Raw genomic sequence first — 19,306 nt, 5'->3', positions numbered from 1 at the left:
TGTTAGGGAGGTTTCTGTACCTAACAGCTTAAGGCTCATCTGGTACATTACAGCAAGATAGAGGCAGCTACACAAGAGATCTTTGAATTTTATTCTACAGCACTGCATTTCCTTTTAATACAAGTTTCCTCCACACTTCTGTTCTTAAAAATCTCTCCTTACTAACATGACTGAACACGGAGTACAGCTAAGGGCTCACTCAACAGGTACTAGTTTATAGCTCTTCAGATTGTTCAGAGGCTGCACAGAGCAATAGTTACATGTTCAGCCCATTGAAGTGAATAGCCATTACCTAAACACCGTGATAATTTCTTACATAAGAAGCCCAAAAGTCCTATATTACTTTCCATATAAGGTACTGCTTTGTGTTTTGCTAATATTTACTTTAAAGTATCTCAAAAGCATATATTCAGGCAGTAGTTCCCAGCGTTCAGCAACATTTTGAAAATCTGATGGCAAATCCCAAAGTCTAACAGATTCTTGTCAATCACACAGCTGGGGGCACTCAAAGGACAAAGAAAAGCATAAAATTCAGTCTTTATTATTAGCAGTTGCTCCTAAATGAGGAAAGAGTTTAAAAGTAGGTTGCTTAAGTTGGCAGAGATGAAGTACTCTATATCAGAAGCTAATTCATAATTTGTTTTGGTGTATATAATTCTGCATATTAATAGTTATATTCCATTCTAAATAATATTAATAATAAGTAATAATAAGTAATATTCCATTCTAAAAAAAATAAATTATTGTGGCCATTCCAAAAATACCAAAAAATCTAACAGTTTGAAGTCTCCTTATTTTTTTATAGCCTTCTCTATAAACATTGTTCAAACCTAGCTTTAGAAAGCATTGAAGGTTTTTGATTAATGCAAACTAAGAACTTAGAAAAAATATCTAAAAAAATCAAAGACAAGACTCCAAAAAATATGATTCTTGATTTTCTGCAAAAAATAAAGTCTGTTACAATCCATAAAACCTCACTGATGAAGTATGCAGTGAAATAGATTTCTGCTGATTCTGATATATCAAGTCCACAATGTGACATTCAGACTTCCACAATACTATTTTGCTGTTAAGTAATAGTCCCTAGGTGTTTCCCTCTGACTTCCTCAGCTTTTCATTCTTTCCTACCACAAGACAGTTGTCCATACAAAGCTAGACATGTAATGTTGTTCCAAAAAGAGGGATATTCAGGTCACGTTACCTTATTTTCACCTCAGCCTCTGTATAAACATTTTTAGTAAGAAGATGAAAGTTGCTTTTGTTTTATTTTATTTTTAAATCATTGATCAGTTCCATTTCTGATGCGAGTCTACCAAAAGGATAAAGAACTTATGGCAAGAAGCTATTAAAGTTTAGCTGATGGCTCCATAAAAGCCATCTAATACACAATAAACAATATTTGAACAACTTTTCAGTGAGACCATTCAGGGGAATTCAATTGTTACTAAGTTAAAGAGCTGGAAGCAACTGGAGAAAGAATGTGAATCCAATTAGTTTCTAAGTTTAAAGACAATGCATTTGAAATCTGAATTCTTACCCAACCCAACCAGCATGACTCTGTTGGATTTCCCGGAGAAACTGACAGGGGGAAAAACATTCAATTATACTGAGCAAAACAGGGGGCTTAATTACTTTAAGCGCGTGTGCATGTGAATAAATATATAATTAATAGAAATAGAAATAACACCCACATTTTTCATTTCTGGTTGATGTAAAGATTGCTAAGTGATCAACATGGTGGGGTGTTAGTTTGGTACAGACCATTGCTGGTTTGGTTCTTCTCATACATGTTATTCTTTGAAAAGTGACCGAGGTGTGAGGCTGAAAGTTATTCATTAACTGTGCAACTCTTACCTCTATTTTGTGACAGCAAATTTATCAGAGCAAATTGAGTTCTTTCAGGTCACATCTCTACACTTAAAATAAAACATTCTCCTAAGCCTAGGTGTTATAATATTCATTTTTTATAAACAAAGGGAAAAAGAAATCTGTGCCTTTTCAGTACTCTGATTGAACTTTAAGACTTTTAATATTATAAAACCTCATTGAAGCAATCCCTGTGGCTTTACAGTATTTTTTTAAACCAAAATTATGCATATATAAAATTGCCAATGTGAAGCCACAGAGGGTTTTCTTTCCTCCCTCCTCCCCCCCCCGCCGAAGACTTAATTTGAAATAACCTTATTAATAATACATGTGAAAAGCTGCTAACTCCACATACCACAATGACATGACACTTAAAAAATAAAAATAAAAAAAACTTTTGTTTAGTGTCAAGCCTTAGGATAGCTAATATTCAAGATTTACAAGTCTGGGAACCAATCATACATCAAGACTTTATGGTCTCCAGATTTTGTGTTCAGGTTTGATACTTCCTCAAAAGGAGGAGTTTTCCATCTGATCAGTTTTTCTCCATAAGAGGACCACACCAGCTCTCCCCACAAAAATCTGCTGTTTTTCTCCTCCAGCATAGAAATCCATTTCCGCTCACATACCATGAAAACCAATGTTTTCTTTCCAAGCACTGCAAGTATAGCTTAGGTTAACAGATCATGTTGAAATAAGCCTTTGAAGTATCCCAGTATCATGCAAACTCACCTAATGCAACTGGAATACAAGCTGTCCCTCATTCTGAAACTGCTCCTGGGGAAACAATAGTCAGTTCAAAACATATTTGGGGGAACAGGGCAAGGATAAATAGAAATTGACATTTTTCAAAAGGAAAGTGACAAAGGGAAGGGTTTTTGTTTGTTTGTTTTGGTTTGTTTGTTTGTTTGGAGATTTTCTTTCTTCAGCAATTTCCAAAATGCTTCCACAACTAACCAGTACACCTATAAGTTGCATTTTCCTTCTTTCTTGATCATATTTTAAATGGCAGCATCAACATGAACAGATGGAGGTGCTACATACGTTATTGAAAGTTTCAAGTTTGCATAACTGTTGTGCATTTCAAAGGAGGATCTATTAGCTTATAATGAAGAATTTGCAAGAACCGTTGCGGACAGACAAAGTCCACTGTTAAATTTATGTTCTATAGAATCATTTCTACAAAAAAATAGGACTTAGTAGGGGAAAAGTAAAAGTGCTGTCTGCAAATTATGGATACAAGTTTAAACACCTCTGTAGATGTGTACTCAGTATTTCATTAGGGTGACTAGTTATAGCTGAAGAATAAGAAAGTTTTGAGTCCATACCATAAGCATATGTTTAAACCAAAAGCATATGCACAAAGCTGTGTTACCTCCTCTCCCTCAGCACACTTGTTATGGTGTCATCAATAATTTATTTATTTTTTAATATATTCAAGGATAATTGGAGGGCTTCATCTTGACTGAAGCCACAGATCTAGTGTCCAGCAACACGTTACTTTGGCACCTACTTGGAACCTAAAAGTAGGTTAACATTACTTTAAAATGCAGACCTATAATTAAATTAGTCTGCTCAGTCTCACAAGTAATATTACCCCAAAGTGGGAATTTCAATTATTGGAAGTCACACTCTTGTTTGCTGTGTCATGCAGCACAGGTTTCCCTATGACCTTAGCTCAGAGAATCTACTTCTCCATGGACATTTTTGCCACGAGCTTCAAAATATATGTTTCACAGTATCAAAGTAGACATGCTCGATTTCCTGTGATTAAGATACTTGGTTTCTAAGGGAACATATTGGCATAGTAGTTTCACTTCAATTCAAGATGCACTCTGCTCATCCTCATTTATGCTGCCAATGAGCTTGCCATGGAGAAAGCGTACTCCAGTTGAAAAGTTACACTCTCACCGTACACTGAAACTATGTGAAAGTTACTGAAAGAAGTGTTCATTTAAGTTCGTGCCTCTTATCTGGATCACTATTTCTGACTTCTAGCTTGGAGAGAAGAGGAAGCTTTGCCCACAAGTCTGGGAAGAGCACTCAGATGCTTGCACGTCAATGCCATCACACAACTAGATAGCCAGTTTACCTCCCAGAAACTGACCTGACATTTACACCTTTCTCCCAGTAGATAAGTACAGACATTCATCTTGGTCAATGTATTATAGACTAGAAAAGCATGCCTTCTATCCACTGTCTTTAAGGGCTTAGCTACAGCTGTCATTCTGTCCCAGCTAATCCACACATAGACCCACAACGCTCCTCACTATCCACCCTGGACTAGACATGCATGTTATGACCCCATCTCAGCTACCGATCACAGTAAATTTTCTTTTTTTTTTAATTTTTTCTTTTTCTTTTTAAGAAAAAATATTTAGATGAGCTAATTATTTGATCTTTAGATGATATCAACAGTAGTAATAAGAGAATGACATTTTATCCTCTTATTCTGTTTGAGGATCTTTACATGAATTTCCAAAATTGATGGCTTGAAAAATCAACCATAAAATAACAGTAGAAAGATCCCTTTTCAGCTTACAACATATTTTTTCTTCCTTCCTTTAAGAATAGTGTAGACAAAATCTAAATCTAATACTGGTTTTGTTTACTCTTCAGAAGCTGAACTGCCAGTGCTAAGTGATCAAAATAAAGCGTCTGTGGTTCCTCAAAAGTGCACATTAAAAGCAAGTTATTTTGTTACTCACATTCATTTAGTACTCCTAACCAGTAGTTCATTAAGAAACCCTTTGCTTGAAGTAAAGGCAGACCTATTACACCAAGTTATTTCAGAGACCTCCACTTTATAGAATTTTAATTTGTGCCAGACTTTCCCATTTAACTGTACATTTGAATCTAAAAAAAAAAAAAAAAAAAAAAGACACTAGGTAAGTAGACTTCTTTTAGCTCAATTCCATATTAAATAACATTTTCCAAAACTGATTAAAGCATCCCACTCCAAAAATACACAATTTTTCAACCCACCCTCCTTCAGTTTAAAGTGAAGACTCATCTACTAGCTCAGGGCAAACAAGTGTCAAAATCTTGTGTTGCAAACAGAACATCTCCTTCCTATTTATAAAATTTTGCAAGGAATAGGGTCACATGTGGAATGGAAACTAAGCAGTGAAAATCAAGTTTAAAGACAAGGTACTGCTGCCTTATTTTTTCTTCTATTTATTAACACTGCTTTCTGCCAAGATTTGGCAGCTGGCATAAAAGGTGGCAACACCTGTTTAGATTCTGCAGATGAAAGAATCTATTTTCTCCTTTGGGAATTCTGTATCTCTGAAGTGTGACCCCAAAGCCACTTGAGCATAAATCATACAATTCCTTTCAAGGAACAGGTGTGACCCAGTAGCCTTTTCTCATCAGGGACCACAGTGGACACAACAAGCACAGAAGCTTGACAAAACTTAAAGATTTATTTGGAGGTTCCTTGAAGTTAATCAAAGGCCTATTTAAAATGGACAGATGTGTACCTACTTTCTATAGGCATCCTGAGCTTCACGGTTGACTATATTCCTGAAAATTAGGAGTGATTTTTGGAAAAAAAATGTCCTTCAGAACCATGGTTTTCAGACCAAAAGAAGTCTGAAGGGCATTTAGATCCTTGCTCTTATTTTGGGGATATCTTATTTATAGCACAAAAATATACTTCCTGGAGAGTCATCTTTTGTTTGTAAGCAGAAGGCAAAATCCTTAATTTGTCTGCCGTACTTGTTACCAAGGAAACCAGGTTTTAAAAGGTAGACCTGTAATGTTAACAATGAGAATATAAAGAATTATTTCAGTATAATACTAAAGTTACATTTTAAAGAAGTCTAGCTGGGCCACCTGGAGAATTGGCAGAAGAAAAGTTCAGAATGGAAATCCATGAAAAAATATTCACTTAAATGTACTTGAAGCAGCAGTCTAAAATAAAAGATATGTTTTAACAGGCAGTTCCAAGAAGTTTTACAATAGAAATTAGCAGACCAGATTCAGAAGAGGACACACTTTACTGCACGGCATAAATATCTGTTGTGCACTGTATGTTCATACACAAGTGTCCCAACTATATGTGGGTACTATGCTTTTGGACAAACCAAACTACAGTCAATGTCTCCCTTTCCAGAAACCTCTTGAACAAATCCATATCCATCTTTCTAGCAAGACTCTGATTGGCATTGCTGTGTCTGGAGAAAGCATTTAACAAGCGTCCCTAAAACAGTCTATTCTTCCGAGAAAATGCATCTTAACTAGTATTCTCACCATTTGGTCTTAATTTGGATAAATTAAAGCTTCATGTTTTTTCCTGTACAGGACAATTTTATGATACTTTACATGTTTAGTAACTACAACAACTATACTATTCATATTCACTGTAAGTTTTTGCACCAATACAAGAAATACAAGATATTTCCACAAAGTCTGAGATGTTGTGCCCTTGTACTGAGAATTCTGAAGAAGGAAGGCACACACATTTCCAGTACTGAACTAATTATATTTACAAGTTGCCAAATAAATTTCAATGCCCCTTTCTAGTAAGCTCCAGATGTGGATAATTTTTTCATCCTGAGAGAAAAAGGAGTTTTAAAATGTAAGATTAACATCTACCACACAATGATAGTATGCATTCACAACTGAACACACAGATGTAACATGTAAAATATTTTGGCTTGTTGTTAACGCTTCAATATTCATAAATGAAAAATTTCTCCTGGGACTAAGGGATTGTGTATAAATAGTGGCTGCAGTCCCACCATGTGTCTTGCATTTCTTCCATAGTAGTAAGGGTGCATTTTAAGAAATAGCTTAACAGCTGTTGCAGTCTCCCTATCTGGTTTCAAGATACTTTGCTCCATTTCTGCCACTAAAGCACCTATTTGTCTATTGTAAGCAACTTCCTTAACACACAGTACACACAAGCTACCAGACTTGGCATGTACATGCTGTCACTGCATGTATGTGCTGGTGGTTCATCATAGCTTCTTCCACTAGAGCTTGTTATAACTGACAGCCAGATTGACATCCTATCTAAAGCACAGATGCTTTTATCCTATCTGCAAAGTTTGCAGGAAGAGATGCAGTTGTTAATCTATACTGAAAACATCTAATCATAAAATGTAGAATGCTCTTCCCAAATTCATGGCTGATTGATAGAACAGAATGAAGTAAGATGTAGGAGAGGTTTGGTGGGGTGTTTTTTTTTTTATTATTATTATTTTATTTAAAAACTTATTCATTTTAAAAATTCTACTTACAATTAAATGTGGGGAGAAAAACGTGAGAAGGCAGAATGCTGCCACCTTGATCAGAAGTCTCCCCAACCACTACATATTAACAGTTTTGGAGAGGTTGATTTAATGAGAGTCACCTGTATGTGCAGACAAAGGTTTGTAATTTTAAATTTTACTTCACCCCACTGATCATCTCCAGAATGAGTGACAGAAAACCAGAGAAGAATTTTGAGATAACCCTACTTTGAAGAAGACACTCGATTAGAAGACCTCCAGCCAGTTATCATTTCATTTTCTGTTTCTAACTTCATGTATATTTGATCACTTCTTCAGACCACCATCAGTAAATGGTGGTCCCAGTCCCATTCCAGAAGACTCAAAGTTTGTTTCTTCAGCTGTAGTGTCATGCCAAAATTTAAAAATTCCTTTATCTCTCCAGTAAGCTTGTCTGTTCTTTCAGAGGATGCAATCAGGTTCTCTAAGATAACCTTTTTAATAAATGAAGATGTGAGTTTTTATTGTTACTTTCTTACTGTGCAGTTCAGATGATGTCAAGAGCAGCCAAAACCTATTTTGCAGAATACAGCCAAAATATCTTACCAGTACTTTCTCTTAGTTCCCTTTAGAATGAGCTCCATTGAACTTTTATGTGTCCCCACAATACAACAGACCCTCTGAATGCATGAAAAAGCCATTTACACCTTTTAGAACCTATGGCTGTGACTTCACACACCATGATTTACTAAAATGCTTCATTAGCCCAGTTATCATGGAACATACAAATAGTAAAGAAAGGAGATGAAGTTGAATGTAGGAACTTCATCTTAGTGTAAATTAATAGTACAGACAGAAACAACAGGTTCAAAGTGATCAGTCTGTTTTCAGACCACATACCTATTTTCTGGAGTAAGAGTCGTTTCAGAGATACCATCTTACTCTTAGTGGAGAGTAAAGACGATGTGGCACAACCAGCACTCCCTTATCTAACTTGAGTATGGAATGTAATAATGAGAGCTATTTTCACTGAAAACACAATGAAAATCCTTCTCCTACTGCTAAAGTGTACCTGTACAGATGATGAGACGTCTTGTCCCAGTAACCCATTTAATATTTCTCCAAAACTGAAATATATAGAAGTGATAGGAGGAGTGAGAGGGAACGAGAGAAAAGCTTTTTCCTCTTGGCAAGGGTTGCTTAATAGTCAAAAACTGCAAGACAGCATAAAACTGACCAGGAATAAGAAACAGGACATGATATTAGACTAAGGACTGCATGGGAAATAGAAGTATTTAGGATCACAATGAAGCACCGTGCTCACTTATCCCCATCTCCTCACTGCTTCCCTTGAATTAATTAGTGCAGCCAACCCCACTGCAGTGCAGTGAACTGTATCAAAAAAAAAAAAAAAAAACTTCAGACAAATACACAAGATTGACCCAGATAATTTCTCCATTTGCCATTTTGGTGATTTTCCTGATCAAAGAGCAATAAGCTGAGGGGAGGACAGGGGAGGTAGACTGTTCCCACAAGTTTATATTGTTGTTGCATTATTCTCCCGTTCACAAAGAGAATAGGATTAAAATTTCTGACCATGATTAAGGACACATTAGCTTTTAAATCCTTAGATGTCTACTGAATTTTATACAAATTAATTATGGGCCGATGGATGTGGAAAGTAGGAGAAACCAAGAACAGAAGGGAATGCATTTGGAGTCTAATGATATTGCTTCTTTTCATTGTTCATTTAATTCAGCTGTTCACATCTCAAGAGAAAACCTGTATATCTTAATGGCAAGAGGATATAGTGCGGTGTTGTTTGCACAAATTTAGAACTATTCATGTGTTTTGTAACCTGGCTTTTAGTTACCTGCAACAGCACTGAAATCCTTTCTCCCCTTCTTTCCCTGTATATGAATATACCTCTCAATGTCAAGAGCAAACATGTTAATTGACTTTGTGGGGTGAGAAGATACATGCTTACAAATGAATTTGCTTATATGCTGGGTATTTTGGTGACTTTCACCAGAAGCATCTGTTATCTAATACTACTATATACTGTTCAAGATGCATACAAGACTAGACACAGTTTGGCTCAGAAAAGAAATTAGGATCATGCGGTTAACTGCTTGATTCTGATTACTATCCTAATTACTTGGGCTGTATTCCTTCAGACACGGACTAATCATGATGTGTTTAACATAAGACTTGAGGTTTAGTTTCAGAGGCAAACTTGGAGTAACTTAACTATGGGCTGAAGTGTCAAGTCCTCCAAACAAGAACTCACTTGACCACCAAATATTTAGTGGTTATTTCCTCTCTCATCATGAAAGCACACAGACAGTAACCAAGACCACAGGGGTGCGCACACATGTTAATCATATGCCACCCCACAGCTCAATTTGAATAGCAACATACAACCAAATGAGTTCCCAAGTCCCTCATCATGAAACAAATATTTAGTGAATACCAAAGAAGGCAAGTCATTATTAGAAAGTGACTTTCAAAGATTTGGCTTATCATAAACATCACTAGTTTATTTTGATCCAGCAATTTTGACAAGTGCTACCTAATTCCAACAGCTAGAAGAACCACACTATAACCTTCAGTAATGCCTTTCCCCCCCTTGTGTTTTTGCTTCTCACATTGCCTTCAGTGGAAGGTCTCAATTAAGAGATTTCACATATTTTGATCAAATATTATAATTATGAAATATTATAATAGGCTAGACATTTGTGAAACAAGTGCTGTTAATATGTATTTTTATAGCACTATAATAAGCAGTCAGTAAATTACAGGAACTTTCAGCCAAGTCAAACGATCTGACTGTGCCTGATTAGTCAAGGACCTATGTTAGGAACAAAAGGGGAATGGTATCTGAATATTAGACTTAAATTAGCAAGTTGCTACTTTCTCTCACATAGCAACAAAACATGACAGCATTACAAGACAAATACCAGGCTGTGTGTTATTAGCTCATGAGTATCATTCCAGTCAGTGCCCTACTGTATAGGATTATTCTGTGTTTTTAGAACCATGAAGAAATACACATGGGTGGAAAGCTAGGGTAACTCCCAAGTGGTTGCAATTACCTAGAACAAAACTGTGGGCTCCATCTCCATTTTATATTTCTCTTACCAGCCAGAAACCCTTTTGAAATACTATAGTTCCAACTCGCTCACTGAATAAATTCTGACAGTGGATTACAGCACAGCACTTATACACTATATCAATTATACTGGCTACCACGCGTGCAGAAGATTTAAAATCCCAGATTTATGAGCCAACATTTTCTAAAATAAATGCATTTCCACATATCAGGTTCAACATTTTATGAAAGCCAAAAAAGTTACCTGTTTCAACCACCTAAATATCTACAAAGAATGCTGTTAAGATTTTGATCTAATATCAGAGCACCTGATATCATTTAGTTTTCAGCAATTTATAACAGACCTAATTAGGTACAGATTTTACTGCCACAAAGACATGAGTTTAAAAAAAAAAAAAAAAGCTGTAATTTAGTTGTCAAAAAGAGAAAGAATCCATGTTATCTGAAGTTAAAAGTATCCAAGAGCTAAGAAGTTTAACATCATTGCCTGGATTTCCACTACAGGACTGTTGTGTATAGGCTGCACCAAGCAAATCATCTACAGTGACTCATTCAAATTAGAGCAATCTGAACATTGCTCTGCTTCCTACTCATTAGTCAAGCCCAGATTAACAAGAAGTCAGTATTTGAAGAGTTTCCACATTGCTATCAGACAGCTGGCACAAAGAATAAAAATATCTTTTGTGAAAATTCAAACACTGTTTAGTCAACTAAATCAAGTAAATGGCTTGCAGCTCACATGTTCACTCTAAGCCCATAGCAACTTTTGTATTGAGTCAAATTAAGCATCTCTCCAACAGCAACTGTCAACAAATTATTGGAGGAGAAGATATCATCTGCAGAGCATATGTACGTAAAGTACATAGAATGATCTCTGGCACACCCACCTTTGCTCACAAGCAATTAGTTACTTTTAGTAGAAGCCTGAGTAAAGGTATACCCCAAACTTCTGCATCCACAGACAAACTCCATGAGCGTTGTCAACAACTATCTAGATTAATTCATGTGTTAGGCTTTCACTTCATTCTGTATCTGCCCTTTTTTTCACCTTTTTAATGTCTCCTGTATTGCTTGGAAAGGAAGAGGAATGAAGGATCAAATCATACACGCTATACAAGACATGGGCATGTAATAAATAACATGCCTAGCAACCTAGACCAAAAACATGTTTATTCTTTTCCTGTTGATTTTAATATTCTATTTATTTTCTTACTGACAATGTACTGACATTTCTGGGGAACCCACATTAATATCCAAGACTTTTTAAAAGCAGGAAGGAGCCCATGTCTGCATATTTAATTCCAGCTGCTTCCTTTGACCCATCTCTTTCTTTCTCCCCAAAGTCCTGCTTGGCTGATCTTGAATCCTACCAGCACGTTTGATGTGCCATGATACAAAGTCTCTCCCAATTTTTTATGTCTATGTCTACTAATTTTCTTCTTTAGTTTCTACTACTAAGTCCTGTGTGCAGATCAGCCACAGTTCTGTAGTTATTTTGATCTGGAACACTTTTAGAAAACTGTGTTATGTATTCACAACCTCCTGTTCTTCTGGAATAAAAACTGCTTATGCATGATATTACCTACTATTCAGATTTTATAATGTCATATTAGAGTACCATCTGGTCCTGTACACTTGCTGACATCAGCCAATGAACCGATGTATTTTTTCCCTACTGTTCCAGGTTTGTCTGTCCTAAAGAAATCATAAGTAAAAAAGAAGTAAAAGGCCCATTTGCATTAAACAGCGTAACAGCAACTAGCATAGGGTGTAGTAGACATTATATCCCTGAATTATGTTATAATTCGAGTTTCCCCTAGAACTGGTCTGTTCATGATAGACATGTACAGCTTCTTACCCCACATTAGAAACAGGATGCATCTACTGCACTAATTGGTTGCTAGGGGGGTAGGCTACAGACTATGCTGAAGAAAATTATGCCTGTTCCCTAAAACCCAGCAGTAACACACACTAATCCTATTATCAACATCTTGACAAAAATCAAATGAAGAAGTGTACAATTATTTTAATTGTTTCCTTTTCACATAAGAAATGTCAAAAGCTATTAGACCAAATCTATTTACAAAACATTTGCTGAATTCATAAGATTTCATAATCACATAAAACATCAGACGAGACGATGACCACAGTCTTAGCCCCTGATAGGTGGCCTGATTACTGACTTCCAACCAGAATAGCTTTCTGCTTATCAAAACAATTCTGTGGGACAGCAGTTAGTTCATTTCAAACATTGTGCACCCAGGATGGGATTTCAGAAGACCTGCTATTTACTTGGTTATCGTGGAGGCATTCAAACCCCTCTTCCTTGCCATGTAGGCTCACAACAGGCTCAGCCAGGTCTTTCTGGGGGAGCTACACTGTTCAGCCCAACATATGCAGCTGCACCATGTACATCTGACACAGTGGCTACCATGCTTTCCTGCCCTGTTTCTAGGACCTAACACTCATCTAAGTGACACTGCACAGGACAAATATAGAAAGCTAATAACTTTAGCATCTCACCTGGAAGGAGAGAGGGCTTGAAACTGCAGCTGAAGCAGCAAGATTGTCTATTAAAGATTTCATTGTCTCTAGCCTGAAAGACTAAATTCATTCTACCCACGTCACACGTGGTCTGTTCTTTTCAACAGAGTACTGCAGAGTGTGAACATGCAAACTGGGAACGGTCCAAGTAGCCTTCAATGTATTTAATTTATATGATGGCAATGAATTCTGGGCCTTGAGTATGTGCTTGGGGTGCAGATAAACTAATTAAGTAAAAAATAAATTAAAACCAATGGATGATAAGTAATAGAAAAACTTGCACCATTAGGTAAATATTTTAAGTGCAGAAAAGGGAGCTGCAGACCAAAAGGACCTAACATGTTGTCATCTATGTACATGCACATCTGAATTTGACTTACTGTGTCTCATACCGCTCAACTAATTTGGGACCCACTGAATTTTCTGTATGACACATACCCACTTGGTAGAAACAGACCTACTGAAGCACCACCACCAGGTATAACTACTACACAAGTTTGTGTTAGTGATTACTTATGAAATAAGGTGCCTATGCAATATGCTTATGTCATCATCTCCATTTTTATTAACTAAAGTTAATCATAGGATCAAGCTGCATTTTCATGTTAACATGTCAGAGGAAGAGCAGAATATTTTCAAATACTGAAATCTCAAGAAAAACAGACTTTTTTTTCTCCTCTTTTGTGATATAAAGACTGTTATTAGATCAGTTTCACACATCAACTGGGCATGAGGCAGCACTCTCACAGTGTGAGCGTGACAGTGCCACTGAAGACAAGTAATAAATTATGCATCGAGAAAGGTCTTTGTTTTAACTTCCTGCCCATCTCCTCTAACCATGCACTGAGCCTGCTGAAGCATCCCATCTTTGGGCATCCACTTCCACTCTAACTGGTAGATGCATTAGCACCTGAAGACCTTCTGCCTCCATGCAAACAGCTAATCTGAAAGTTTGGAGAGTTTCCAAAAATCCAATTTTACTGGAAGCTCTTAGAATGTTTATAAAAAATAAAAACATATTGTGAACAGTGCACTGCTAATGCATAATGGATTCTCTGGGAGGACATCACAGACAACTCACACTGCTTCAGCCCTCAGTGGTCTGTTCTCCCACCTGCTGCCAAATCCGTTAACCAAACGTGTTGACAACCTCAGATACCATGCTGGTTATCAGTGCCAAGTTGTAGGAAAAGGTCTAATATTCCTACAACGACCCTCATGTCCAATTGATTCAATATTAAACATTTCATTGCAACTGCATGGCTATCCTTATTCTGTCACTTGGCACTAGGTATTTACAACTATTTATAAGTTTTAGACGCAAGTATTTTTGTATGAGGTTCTGATATAGAAGTTCCAAAAAAAACAAGATCAAAATTTTAGACCCTGGAAGAAAATTAATATGGAGAAATAGATTCACTTGGAGCCCAGATACAGTCTCTCTGATTCCATTTCAAAAGAAATGTTATACTAGTTAGTTCCTTTTCCAGCACACTAATGTCTCTCAGCACTCACAGGTCAGTGTTACACACTAGTATAAAATTTAAGCTACATTCCTATTTTCCTTTAAAATGTGCATTTTCAAAGACTGTATCCATACGTCTGTTTCCTTAGTATAACTGAGCAAATTAAGATTTAGCAAATACAGTGCTCTTCTAATATTCATAAAGAATACTTAAGAAAATTACAGACATGTAATTTTACAGGTATTTTTAACAGCCTGCAATTATTAACAATCTGGCAGCCAGTTGCACAAAAAAGATCTTTTTCTTCACAGTCACTGCTTATGGGGAACCTTATATCTTGAAAAATAGCAAACAGTGCTAGTTTTACAGCTGTTAGAAGTGTTTTATTGTACACAGGGAGAGTACAAGTATACATAAACCTAAGGCAAAAACTGAAAAAAAGAAAAAAGAAAAAAAAGACAGAAGAGAGCTGTTTTTAATGAGTTATTTGGCTGACAAAAAATATTTTAATATTGCTTACTCATCAGTGTGCAGCCTAGGTAGACACATATGGACCTAAACAGAGCTGAAGATGACATGTATTTTACTTCCAAGAAAAGCTATTTAGCAATAATCTACAAAACTGAAAAATAAGTGCATCTGCTTGTAATCAGGAAGTGTTCTAAATTTCTTAAAACACACTTGAGAAACAGTTAACTGCTATACAAATATTCACCCAGGACAATTTTTCCACATGGTTGTTTTTATTGGCATAAAGTAAACATGATTTTACAACTAATATGCTAATTCTAATATTCATTTCCTCATTTGCACTGATATTTTTATAAGCACAAAGATACTGCTAAGGGCTATCATGTTAAGGTTTGGAACATACTTACACAGCCAACAAAATAATATAATTGGAAGTTACCTTATCATCATTTTATGTTTAAGATGAAAACTATAGTCTCAAAATAGAATTGTAACAGCTCCAAATTAGTGCAGTCAATAGGGAATGTCACAGGTCAATATGTTCACTATGAATTGATCATTATCTATTGAATTTTTGGCTACATAAGAAACAAAGATTAATATATCAAGGTACTACATAGAATCAGTGCTCAGTGTCCTTATGGACACCATAGAAAATTTATTTTCTTCTGGGGAAATCCAGAATTATGCTCTGAGATAATTTATTTGTAGGGTGTTTTTTGTTTTGTTTTGAAAAATTTTAGAATGACTAAGAAAATACCTAAGATTTATCAGAATATTCAGGAGTACAGATAAGCTAATCAAGTTATTTTCTTAGAGTCACCTACGACTGAAGTATTTCTTAAATGGCATATACATTCCTACAGGCTTGAAGCAGCTATTTTAAACTCCTGAGCATGTATATAGTATTCATGGCTGAAGAGAATTTTCAACAGACCTATGCAATCTCAAGTTTACTGCAAGTTTATAGAATCTCTAAAACTGATATATATATTTTGCAGTTCTTCATGTGGGACACTCTCATGACTTTTATCAGCTAACTTATGTAGCTACTCTAGATATTTCAACTTATTTGATTTAGATACAGAACTGCAAAAATGCACTGTTTTTCCATTTCCTAAGACATCCTCCTTACATTTCTTCCTATACCACTGACATATATGAACATGCTTTAAAAATTAATTTGTACTATGCTTGAAGATTTCACAGGCTTTAACTCTTAAAAAAAAAAAAAAAAAAAAAAAAAAAACACAGAGGCACACATCAACATTCAGGCTCCACAACACTTTCTGTTAGAAATTTGATTAATACACTAACTAGAATTACATAATTCTACAGGCATACAATAGCTTGAGATGTAAAAACTTGTGTTTGTGTAAGAGCAAGGGAAGTGAGAAATCTTTTCATCTTATGTGTGCTGGCCTTCACAACCTGCTTTTCATATTACAGTTTGTTTGAGTCATTTAGATAAATAAGACTATAGGTTGATTTCGATCAGGTGCAAGCTGATGAACCATCCTTTTTTATAACACAATTACAGAAGGCCTCTTAAACATCCCTTTACTGTGACTACCAAACTTTTTTTAATCCATCACACAAGTAAGGGAAAGTTCAATTCAAATCTCTGCAGATCAATGCTGTTATGCAACACATGATTAAGCAGTATATTCAGCCTGAAGAAGCCGTATGCTCACAAAAGCTCCCTGCAGATCTCAAAGTGTCCTAAAAAAATCACATACCTGAAAAAGCTCTGTGGATTTGGTTTCATGCTTGAGGTTTTATGTATTAAAACATATCATCCCTGCAAATCTTCTGTTTTTATATTTGTAGCTCCATTTCATAACAATCTATAAGAAAAACAAAAGCAAACAAAAACTAGGCTCTCTTTGAATTTAGAATAAAGGACCTCAAAAGGTTTTCAAATAGTAGACTCCTTTAAGAGATTCCCTCAAGAAGGAAAATAGAATTAGGTTAAAGGCCTAAAAGCCTTCATTAAAAACCCTGCCCAATGGAGACCTTTCTTAGAAGGGCTGTACAACAAAGAACGAGCAGAGGGAGACAAGTACTTACTCCCGTTCAGTGACCTTTCAAATGACTTCGCTTTCAAATGACTTTGAAATAAATGTTTCACAATTACTGCCTTAAAAAACAAAGTATCACGCACTTCTTCTAAGGTCTTCACAGAAGTAACGTTTTGCAAGAAAAAATTGAAATACATATATATAAAATCTAACCTTTTTTTCTTTTAGCATTTCAAAGTATTAGGCATATATTCATATATTCTCATCCTGGCTAAATACTATTTCATGATGTTTAGTGGTGAGCATTTCGACAGCACTGTGGCATTATGCACACCATACAGTTTGCCTCAGTTGTACCACTAAGCACGGAGTATAACTAAACTGATGGAAGTCTCCAGATCAAGCACAAATTCTGAAAGGAAGAAGCCATCGCTATGCAGCTGTGCAGTGACCAGCCACAGCAAATACCTGTTACTGACACTATGCAATGTCTACTCCCATTTCATCAGTTTGTGCTTTCTGAGTTTGTATACCTAACCAACATACCAGCATCAGCATACACTGAAATTAATCACTGACACTTTTATTTTCCTTCAGCCTGTAATCTATTAGCTGTCCAAAGAAAAGACACCTTCTGTCTCTCACAACGAAGACCCCACGATAATTAATTGCCAGCAGCTAGTAATCTGCATTAAGCAATATCAACAGGATGAAAGAATCTCTTCAGAGAAACTAAAGCCTAAAAAAAAATGGATAGGAATTTTCTAGATCTTTTTTCCAACACCAGATTTTTCCTGCTGGTCTCTTTCCAAAGAAGGGCCACCTTTCTTCATGTGAGGATGAAGAACATGTTTCAAATTTGTCACAACATGGTTCAACTACATTGGGAAAACACTGACAATAAACATCTTCAAACCTGCCTAGTACAGGTATTTCAGATGGCCTTTTCCACCAGAGCCAACAAACACAAAAACAGCAGGCCAAATAGAGGGGACAACGTGGCAAGGCCCAGCCTCCAGTTCAGGGAGAACAAATAGTTAAAGGCCAGCTTCATTTCAAGAAAAATTATGTTTTAAATTTTCCCTGTGGCATAACCTACAAAGTGTCAGCCAGACACGGCCTACCAGCACGTGACACTGAGCACAGCCATGTGCTTCTCCAGGTGAGGCCAGAAGTGTGGCACCACAGCCGAGACGCAGCACAGGTGCCTCCCTCAGTGAGCAAGGCCTGGCCACGTCCTGAACAGCCAGCCCCAGAGCTGCCCCAAGCCAAAGTACTGCCAGCCCCAGCCTTTGCTTCCAGTTGTTCCCCATTGATCTACATCTCTGACCTTATGCTTGTTTTAACTTCAGAGTTACTTTTACTACTACTGTTGTCAGAAACAGACGCTTACTGCAGTCAGCTGCAGGACACTGAAGGAAGAGAGCAGCTGCTTTCACACAGAAGGCTGTCACACTCTTTAGTAGACCACTCTTCACAGGACTAAAGTTTTAATTTCCCTTAAAATGATTTTATCTTAAGTAGAAACATTGACTATACATAATCCTAAGCATAAAAGACAACACACACACAATATTAAGATATAAAGCACAGAAACTTAAATTGCATGCATTAACCAACGGCCTCTCACAGACCGCAGGAGCAAGGCACCCCATGAGCATACGTGAGCTAGGAACTGCACGTGTCCCCAGCAGAGACAGCACTGTCCCCCTGGAATAGGAAAGAGAACAAGAACTCCTGTTGACAACACCCCAGCCATCACGGAATCAGGTTTGAGACTAGTCTGAAGAAATTTCAAATCAGTTCAGGAACAGAGCTAGACCTATAGCTAACTCAAAAGAGGAGGCAGGGCCTGGGCCAGAGCTGAAATAGCACTGCTGAGCAGGGTGGGGATAAGGGTCCCAAGTGAGGTTGGTCAGAGCAGTTAAGACCTATTAGCACACTTGGGACCTTGACACTACTATTAAAGAATTTGCATGCTAGATAATATTAAAGGAGTTGGTAAATTGGGGCCTAGGAAAAGAGGAAGATCCCAGAGTTCAAACACATATATTCCCAGCACCTCACCTATTACAATATATCATAAGATGAAAGCCCGTACCTTTCTCTCTCTACAACTCTGTTTTTGCCCATAAGTGAACCCGCATTGTTTCTATTTGTATTAATCTTGACTTTTCTTTGTTCATTACCTCCTAGTATACCTGAAGGAAAAATGTGTAAACAATATTGGAAATCAAAAAGACAATATCTTTTAATGCATTGTTCTAATGCATTAGCCTAGACTCTTGTTTAGAAGAGTTTTGTTGAGCACGGGTAATGTAGAGTGGTGGTAGATAGTGCTTAGGTATTTGAATGCATATGACCTTCTCTCAGATATACAAAGAAGGTCAGTAACTTCTGGGGCCTTGTATTGGGTTTAGGTGGCAAGGGTTTGGTAGCAGGGGCCTGCAGGAATGGTCTTTGTGAGAAAAAACTATAAACTGACCTATGTTAGTTAAGGGACAGTTTCAGACAGTTCCTAAAGGACCTGCCACTGTCTAGAGCTGAGCCAATAAGTGATGTTGGTTAGGCCTCTCTAGAGCAGACTAAAGACAGGAGAGGAGAAAGGAA

At 36.7% G+C, this 19,306-nt stretch overlaps 1 long non-coding RNA gene across 1 annotated transcript; it reads right to left on the bottom strand.

Annotated features, from left to right (window-relative positions):
* Positions 1–5,826: 5,826 nt before the first annotated feature.
* On the bottom strand, positions 5,827–17,903 carry LOC136791448 (uncharacterized). Its single transcript, XR_010833546.1, has 3 exons — positions 17,821–17,903; positions 16,415–16,522; positions 5,827–6,423 (listed from the first exon to the last, which is right to left on the bottom strand). It is a non-coding gene; the product is annotated as an uncharacterized lncRNA (long non-coding RNA).
* Positions 17,904–19,306: the final 1,403 nt, after the last annotated feature.

This window comes from Anser cygnoides, chromosome 1 (genome assembly GCF_040182565.1).
Source record: "Anser cygnoides isolate HZ-2024a breed goose chromosome 1, Taihu_goose_T2T_genome, whole genome shotgun sequence".
NCBI classification, from domain to species: Eukaryota; Metazoa; Chordata; class Aves; order Anseriformes; family Anatidae; genus Anser; species Anser cygnoides.
Note: the sequence above shows the minus strand (reverse complement) of the source record. Positions and strands in the feature narration are given on the sequence as shown.